Source organism: Sapajus apella, unplaced genomic scaffold, assembly GCF_009761245.1.
Source record: "Sapajus apella isolate SASKATOON/1434 unplaced genomic scaffold, GSC_monkey_1.0 scaffold2, whole genome shotgun sequence".
Taxonomy (NCBI): Eukaryota; Metazoa; Chordata; class Mammalia; order Primates; family Cebidae; genus Sapajus; species Sapajus apella.
Window position 1 is genome coordinate 63,779,417 of NW_022436942.1, and position 9,007 is coordinate 63,788,423.

At 45.7% G+C, this 9,007-nt stretch overlaps 1 long non-coding RNA gene across 1 annotated transcript in view; it reads left to right on the forward strand.

The window, feature by feature from the left end:
* Positions 1–209: 209 nt before the first annotated feature.
* LOC116566078 overlaps positions 210–9,007 on the forward strand; it is a 26,471-nt gene continuing 17,673 nt past the window's right edge. The window contains exon 1 of the long non-coding RNA XR_004275720.1: positions 210–1,330. This is a non-coding gene — a long non-coding RNA (uncharacterized LOC116566078). The remainder of the gene's footprint in view (positions 1,331–9,007) is intronic.

Genomic DNA, 9,007 nt, shown 5'->3' on the forward strand with positions numbered 1-9,007 from the left:
GCATGGATGATAGACTTTGTATACAGAGAAAGAAAATGGGACTCATGGAGGCTGAATGACTTCCTGAAGACCGCACAGCTAGAAAGTAGCAGAACTGGGACTTAAATTTAGAGTTCCTTGCTGCATATCTAGTGCTTGGTCAGTCTTCCACACCAGGCAGCCTCCTGAGCTCTTATAAATCAAGTCAGGTTGAACGGGGAGAATCTGGGAAGCCGGATTGCAGAGCCCTCTCTGTTAAGTCCCAAAGGAAAATGATATAGTCTGAGAGTATGAGCTGATGGTAGGACACTGTCTTCTTTCTGACACTATCTTCATGGAACATTTTGGTCATACAGAGATAAGAGAGAGTCCCAGAATGACGTCCAAAGGAATTTCAGGACCGTAAAGCCTGGAACCATCAGAAAACATTAGCCATCTGGATCACTGAACAAGAGTACTCCTTTGAAATGTGAAGGATTCTTATATGGATGTCCACCCCACCCAGAAGGCCATCATTGTTGCTGGTAGGATGTAATCTACAATTTGTTGCCTTTACCACCATGTTATGCATTGATTCCTACATCAAGAGACACGTGGGGTATGTGTCATTTTCCTCCTCTTTACAAACGAGAAAAATGAGGCTCAGATTAAATTACTTGCCCACATTCATGCAGCTAGTAATGGAGAGATGTGGAATACAAAGCCATATTATTTCTTAATTCAAATGCTGTGTTCTCAGCCACGACGCTATCATGGCTCCAAGTAGACATTTGCTGATTGAATGGAGTTGAATCGCACTACAGGAGCGACTGTGGCTAAGAGCCAAATGTCTAGTACAGACAGAAATGTGCAGGAGTAGAGAGAAGGGTGGATTGCCGGGAGAAAGCGTGGTGCTGTCACACGGGACCGTTGGTGGCCTCGCCATTGGGTCAAGCAAGCAGTTGGTGCTGGGGAGTATGGGGAGGGCACACGGGCCTTCCCAGGCAGCTCGAGAAGGATGAGACCGTATAGGAAAACTGACTTAAGATGAACCCTGCCAAAAAGGGCTACTCCGTCACCAGCCTCGTCTGAGGTCATATTTCAAAGACTGGCTCGGGGCCACTGGCTGGGGTGCAGGGCTGTGAGATCATGGCTGAGCAATCTGACTTTTAAAAAATATAAGGACCAACTTGGGAGTTTTATCGCTGTTCTGCCGCCCAGGCATGAAGTCAGCTGGCCTGCTCGTGACAGGGAGCGTTTCACTTGTAATTAGCTGGGTGGTTTTTTTTTTCTTTTTTTTAAGTTCTGCCTAAACAGTGGTGGGGTGTGAGTGAGCCCGTTCCCTTGGAGCTGCCCCACAGCAGTAGCGGAGGTGAGTCATGGCCATAAAATCTGGAAAGCTCGTGGGGGGATGGAGGGCGGTGGAGAAATATAAATTATTGTGATCGTCTTTCAGGAGTGCTCGGGTTAATTATTGCACTTTCACCAGCTGCGTTGTGCCTTCATCCATGCCGAGCCAGAAGTGATGGTTTTAGTGGGGAAAGGGTCGTTCTCTAATGGGGCAGAGGCCTGCAAAGCCCTGTGTTCTTTTGAGGGAGGCTGGGTGCGTGAAATTCCCAGCACCAGCTGGAACCTGTGCGGATTTGCTCTGAGACACTTGGGTGTGAGCAGCGTCACGTTTTCTTTATTTTTCTTAAGCAAATAAATCTGGCTTGGCTCTCCACCTGCCAGGGCTGGCAGGCAACTCATTCTTAGTTATGTCTTTTTTGGTGGGGCAGCGGGGGGGAGTGAGGGGTTCTTTCTTTCCTTTTTGAGGACATAAGGAAGCCCTGGGAATTAGGTAATTCAGCAAGATCTAAAGGCATGTTCCTGGCCTTGGATCCACTATGAAGGAATAATTGCTCATGGCCTGCAAAGTACCATTTCGAAGGGGGCTCCTGATCTTCCTCCATCCCAACCCTGGGCCAAGGGGTTCTGGGAGAGGCTCCCGCAGCTTGTTATCTTGTGTTCCCTCCAGGCCCAAGCCTCAGTATCCACTATCTGGTGCCACAGGTCTCTACCATCAGAGACTTTTAAACCAGCTTCTTCCCCAATCTCAAGGAAAACACATAACATCTCAGTATGGGTCACCTCTTTTCTCTCTTTCCTTTTTTAAATTGCCTGTTGCTTATTTTTCACTTGAGGACAGGGTCTTGCTCTGTTGCCCATGCTGGAGTGCAGTGGTGCAATCTTGGTTCACTGCAGCCTCAACCTCCTGGGCTTAAGCGATCCTCCCACCTCAGCCTCCTGGGTGGCTGGGACTATAGGCATGTGCCACCACAATTGGCCTTTTTTTTTTTTTTTTTTTTTTTTAAAGAGATGGGGTCTCAGTATGTTGCCCAGGCTTGTCTTAAACTCCTGGCCGCAAGATGGTCCTCCCACCTCAGCCTCCCAAAGTGCTGGGATTACTGGTGAGACACTGTGCCTCACCACACCTCCCCTCACAGGTGAGAGCCACCTCCCCTCATCTGAGAGAAAGAGAAAGAAACAAAGAGGAGAAAAGAAAGAAAAAGACCAAACCAAATCAAACACGCAAAAACAGAAGTTATGTTAATTTTCTTCCTTGGCTATTTGTTCAGAAAAGGAGAAGATGACTTTTTAATTCTTTGTATCTCCTCTGGCAAGGAAAAGGTAGAACCACTTCTCCATGTGTTTATCATCACTCCAGCTGGGTGACCTGGAGCAAATGACTGACATATTTTAAGGATTAAGTGACATGTCCGATGTCAGGCACTTAGTGTAGAGCCTGACCTGGAGTTGGCTATCAGAACACGGTTATTGGTGGAGGACTGGGAGCTCTGTGAAGGTGACTATTTCTTCTCCATCCTTGAGGACAGGAGCTGTAGTTTGCTTATCCCTGTATCCTCAGCAACTGGGCACCCAGTAGGCATCCAAAAATACTTGGTTAACTGGATAGTTGTAAAAGGTGGAGATTTCAGAGAGGCTGAGAAGACCAAGCTTCCTTTACCAACCCAGGCCATGTCCATAGTAGACCCATGCATGCACAACGTGTGACACAGTGGTGTCAAGACGTAATCAGGTGAGGAGGACTACAGATTTAGTATTACTCACTCTGAATACCAAAATCTTGACTATAAGAGATAGGGTAACTTGAGCATTTTCTATGTTTTAACAAGAGCATGTTTCCCCATTGACCATCCTTTATTAGGGCCATTTCTGGGGCTTTCTCTCCCATCCTACCTGTGGTTTCTGTGAGGTTTATCTGTCTCAGGTCATAGAAAAAATGGGGGTATGCTAGAAGGAGAGTTTGATGGGGCTCAGATAAATCCCAAGTCATAGCAGATGACTTTCTTCTGTAGGATCAATGGACAATTCACAGGTGCGGTACAGGTGTATATAGCTAAGCTGGCTTCTTTACCCAGTTGGTTTGGAGTGCTCGTTTATATGGTAGGCTATAGCCTGCAGGCAGTGGTGGGAGGCCTTCCAGGTACTGACCGGCAGATTCCTATGGCTTCCCCACTCTCCCTATTTAAGCCAGTTTTGGTCCTTTTCATTCTAGTACTCCCTGCCAAATTCCCATCTCCTGCAATGTCACATTTCTGGTCCCGTTGTTTCCCTGCCAGACCAGGTGCCCCTGATGCAGGAGTGAGCTTGTCTTTCCTCCCATGCTCTTTCCAGTTTTATGGGTATAGCTTAAACTCTGCACTTTTCTGCCCTAAAGCCTTCCTTTTTGAATCTTAAGAAACTATTTTGGAAATGAAAAAAATCACCCGGTTTCTGCTTTGTCAGTCCCACATCTTCCCAAGGCCAGCGATGCTCAGACTGACCAGGTGAAGGATATGCGAGTGAAAATGAGAAAAAGAACAGCACCCAGTATATCCTTGCGGTACGGTTAGGCCTATATCCTGATACCTGAAGGAATTCTTCCACTGGGAACTTTATGAAAAGGGCTGAAGAATTTGCAAAAAGAACTTGGCTGACCCACTATTAAAAGAAAGCAATCTGAATTATGATGCATATTGAGTACTGGTGAATGATGGACAGAGGAGTCACTGCACACTCATATTTAGGATACACTGATTTGATTCACAATCATACCATCAATTATACCGTTACTTAATCCTGTATCTGACATGGGAGGAGATATGACCCGTGTGTGTTGTGGGGAAGGTGGGAGAAGGTCAGAGAAGATCTGTTTAAAGAAACAACAGTTAGGCCGGGTGTGGTGGCTCACACCTGTAATCCCAGCACTTTGGGAGGCAGAGGCGGGTGGATCACCTGAGGTCAAGGGTTCAAGACCAGCCTGGTCAACATGGTGAAACCTCACCTCTACTAAAAATACAAAAATTAGCCAGGTGTGGTGGTGTGCACCTGTAATCCCAGCTGCTCAGGAGGCTGAGGTAGGAGAATCACTTGAACCTGGGAGGCGGAGGTTGCAATGAGCAGAGATCGTGCCATTGCACTCCAGCCTGGGTGACAGAGCAAGACTCTGTCTCAAAAAAAAAAAAACAAAAAACAAAAAACAAACAAACAAAAATGACTACAGTTAAGCAATGACTCAAATGACTTGAGTTAGGGAGGCAGAGGGCAGTAGGGAAAAGAGGATTCCACGCAGGCATGCAAAAGCCCAAGACAAGCTTGAACTATCAATGGCTGATGTGGCTACAGTGGTGGGAGCAGGTCAGGAGGGACGGGGGACAAGGAGGAAAGACAGTTAAGTGTCCTGGACTGGGAACACTTCAAATTCTTTTTAGAGCTAATGAGAAGCAATTGGGCAGGGCTGAGGGGGACAGAGATATGGTCTGATTTGCAACGTTAAGTTATGAAACTACGAGAAGTTTCCTGAATCACAGAGGCCAGAGGCCAAAAACCATTTGCTCCAGAGACCTCATAAAACTGAAGGCAGAAATTTTTGTCAGCTTGAGGGATGGCTTGAGGTCACCTTATTTTGCTACCTTGCAATGGTGGCTGGGAGAAGGGAGACAGTCTTTGCTGAGAGCCTATTCCATATTAATCATGATAAGTGGAGAAAAATAGCTGATAAAATAATTCTTTCAAAGTCTATGCATATTAATAGAGGCACTGGGGAGAGAGTGGTGCTGACTTTATAGGATGAATGTCTGATGGCAGGATTTCAGACAAAGTGGTACTTGGTAAAAAGTAAAGTAATCTTTAGGCTAGGGGCCTTCCTAAATCTCTGAAATAAAAAGGTGAAGGCAACCAAGTGACATTTTATTGATACAGATTGATAATGGAAGAGGAAGTTAACTCTTTCTGTGTACCTAGTATGCACTTGACCTGAGTTACGTGCACTAGTGATATCTCATGGAATCCTCACAAGAAATAGTTGGGTGAAGTTTATTTAATACCTAATGAGAAATATTTGGTGATAATAGAGAAGTCACAGCTTTTTACAGAAGAAGACTGAAACTTGGGGCAGTTGAGTACATTGCTCAGGTGACATGGTGCCCATGAGGCAGAGCCTAGACCCCGCTCAGGTTTAGGGGACTTTTCAAGGCCCTCTTCCCACTTCTCAATCTGCTGGTGACTGATTTTGTTTCTCAGAAGCACCCCACCCTCAGGGTTTCAGAACGCCTTCTTTCTGCTCCTGTCTCTACCTTTCTTCTTTGATGGCTGCTTCCTCCATTCCCAGTGGGAACGAAGTATCCAGGAGACCCATGGGAGCATGGGAGAGTTTGGGCTGGAACATCTAGATGGTGGAGACCCTTGGAAACCTTGGGAGGAAGGGATCTCTTGGGCCACCCCCACCAACTCTTTGTACTAAGTATTCATGAAATCCCAGAAGCTGACCCAAGGGACCCTGGCCTCTTACCCTCACTATTCAGAAGCTCTCTTGTTCACGGCCACATTATGACTTCTGTGAATTTGAGGCACAAACGTGCCTTTGTGGGCCCCTTCCTTCAAGTAAGCATATGAAAATAATTTAATAGATCATTGAGGGCCCTAAACATTTCATTTTTTTTCTGATGAGAAAAAGAAAATTAAAACATTTAATTCAATTCTATCAGTTCATTTATCTTTCCTTTGGATTTTAAGGAAATGAAAACATTTTGTGGGCCCTTAAAAGCAAGGGAGTCCCTAGGTACTGTGCCCACCTCCCTGATGGAGAGGTCATCTCAGTGCTCATGGATTAGGAGAAGACATCAAAAGTCTGGCAGAACCTGCTTGGGGGCTTTACTGTCCTGGTGCCTAGATGCAACTTCCCTTAGTTAAGACTAAGGTGACTGTGAAGAAGCTGTGGCAAAGGCGGAAGCCAGGGTAAGGTCAGCCTGGACTTTACAGAGCCGGTGGAAGCCTTGTCTCTGGTTCTCACACATCCTACTATCTGCATGCGTGGTTTCCTCATCTGGACTTCCCTCCCTCAGTTGTTCATTGAACCTTTCCTGAATTATTCTTCAACCTCAGGATATGTGAGCACATCCTCTGGGAGACTTTCGTGGTGCACCTGGAAACTTTGTGCTGTGTTTAGGGTGAACCATGTGAAATTGCCATTTTTGTGGGTTACAAAGGATAACTGCCAGGGGCGTATGAGTCCATGTGCTTTATCTCAACCTGTGTGCTGATCTCTCCACCAGAGCATAAGTTCCGAGTGGGTAGAGACTGTGACTTAAACACGGCTGCACACCCAGCAGCAGGTGAACTCTTTTCTACATGCTTGTTGAATGAATCAACAATTCAACTGGGGGGAAGATCACCCATAGTTTCTAGGTTCTCAAACTTGAAGAGGCATCAGAACTTTCTAGAGGACTTGTCAAAGTGTGTATCACTGGGCCCCCCTAAATTGCTGATACTGGAGGCTGATCATTAGCATTTCTAGCAAGTTCCCAGGTGAGGCTGCTGCTGGCACCACACTTTGAGAACCACTGCTTTACTTCCCTAATAGTTGTCTCCTGGGGATGGGATGGAGGTCAGCTATAATACTGTTTCCCCAAAATTCATGTCCACATGGAACCGATGAATGTGACTTATTTGGAAATAGAGTCTGCAGATGTAACCAGGTGAAGTTGAGGTCATGCTGGATTAATGTGGGTCCCAAATCCATTGGGTATTGGGATGGATATCCTTATAAGAAGGAAATTTGGACACACAGACACATAGAGACACACACGGTAGAACACCATGTAAAGATGCACAGAGATTGTAGTGATGCATTGCCAGCTAAGGAATCCCAAGGATTGCCAGAGACCTCTAGAAGGTAGGAGAGAAGCATGGACCAGATTCTCCTTAGAGCCCCGGAGGGGTCCAATCCTGCTAATATTTTGATTTTGGACTTCTGGCCTCCAGAACTGTGAGGGATAAACTTCTATTGTTTTAAGCCATCTTGGTTTGTGATAATTTGTTACCACACTTACAAGGAACTAGAACTCAGAAACCCAAATTTGTGATGATGATGCAGGGCAGGTGAGCCCCCAGATTGGGGCTTTGCCTGAGGGGGTTCTTTTTATTAAACAGTACTCCTCCCTGCAGAGCAGGGCTAACTCATAGGCAGTGCACCCAGAGTTGGCAACAAATGGGCTCTTGAGGGACCTGGTGTGGTGGCTCATGCCTGTAATCCAAGCACTTTGGGAGGTCGAGGTAGGCGGATCACTTGAGGTTGGGAGTTTCAAACTAACCTAACCAACATGGTGAAACTCTGTCTTTACTAAAAATACAAAAAATTAGCCAGGTGTGGTGATGGGCACCTGTAATCCTAGCCACTTGGGAGGCCTAGGCAGGAGAATCACTTGAAATCGGGAGGTGGAGGTTGCAGTGAGCCGAGATCATGCAGCTGCACTCCAGCCTGGGCTACAGAGTGAGACTCCATCTCAAAAACAAACAACAAACAAACAAACCAACAACAACAACAAAAATGGGCTCTTGGCAACTGTATTTATACTCACTTGAACCCACTTTTGATTATATGCAAGTGAAGGGAGACTATTTAGAGCTTTCTATGAAAGAGTCATTAGCTTCTGGGTCATTGCCATGGCATTTGTAAACTGTGGTGGTGCCTTATGTTAATGAGCAATGAAGGGAGCTAGGGATTGCTCTCATCACCATCTGCTGATTCCTACTGTTTTTTTTTTTTTTTTTCTTTTCACTTTGTCCTATCTGGACCAAATCCTGTTTTGTTCCACAGGGTTATGACCAGAAAATGAATCTGCCAGTTTCTACCTTAATTTTAATCCTCTTGTTCACTGAGAAGCTCTAGGGAGCACTGGAAATCACCTGAAGGATCAGCATCCCCAGGTGAAGCTGGGCAGGTTGTTCCACTAGGCCAGGGAGGTCCAGTCCACTCCAAGCCATGCTGACCAAGGGGCTCCTTCCACCCAGGGGCACCATATGGGACAGCTTTGGTGAGAGCCACTTGAAGTAAAGATTCCCAGGTTCCAATTCCAAGGGTCTATTTTTGCAATTTGGATGTGGGACCGGGACACCTGTATTTTAACAAGCCTCTCAGGTAATTAATCAATGGCCAAAGACTTCACTTAATAAGATATAGATTTCAAGGGGTTAGGTAAAATTGAATAATAGGTAAACCATTACCTTAGACTTCTAACCCAAAGGTTCTTAGCTTTCTCGTGCACAGATATTTTGGCAATTTGTTGAAGCCCATAGAACCTTCTTAGAGTAGAATATAGATCCTAAAAAATACATAGGATTACAATGAAAAAAACTATTATATAAAATACAGCAATAAGAATATTAAAAACTCCAATTTTTGGATAGAGTACTATAAATGGTTCTTATATTAACAATTACGTAACAAGAATTATGTAGTTGGTCTAATTACTATTCTCTCTTTCTCTCTTTATCTCTCTCCCTTTCTTTTCTTTCCTTCCTCCCTTCCTCCCTCCCTCCCTCTCTCTCTGTTTCTCTCTTTCCCTCCATCTCTCCCTCCGTCCCTCCCTCCCTCCCTCCCTCCTTCCTTCCTTCCTTCCTTCTTCCTTTCCTCCCTCCTTCCCTCCCTCCCTCCTTCCTTCCCTCCCTCCCTCCTTCCTTCCCTCCCTCCCCCCTTCCTTCCTTCCTTCCTTCCTTCCTTCCTTCC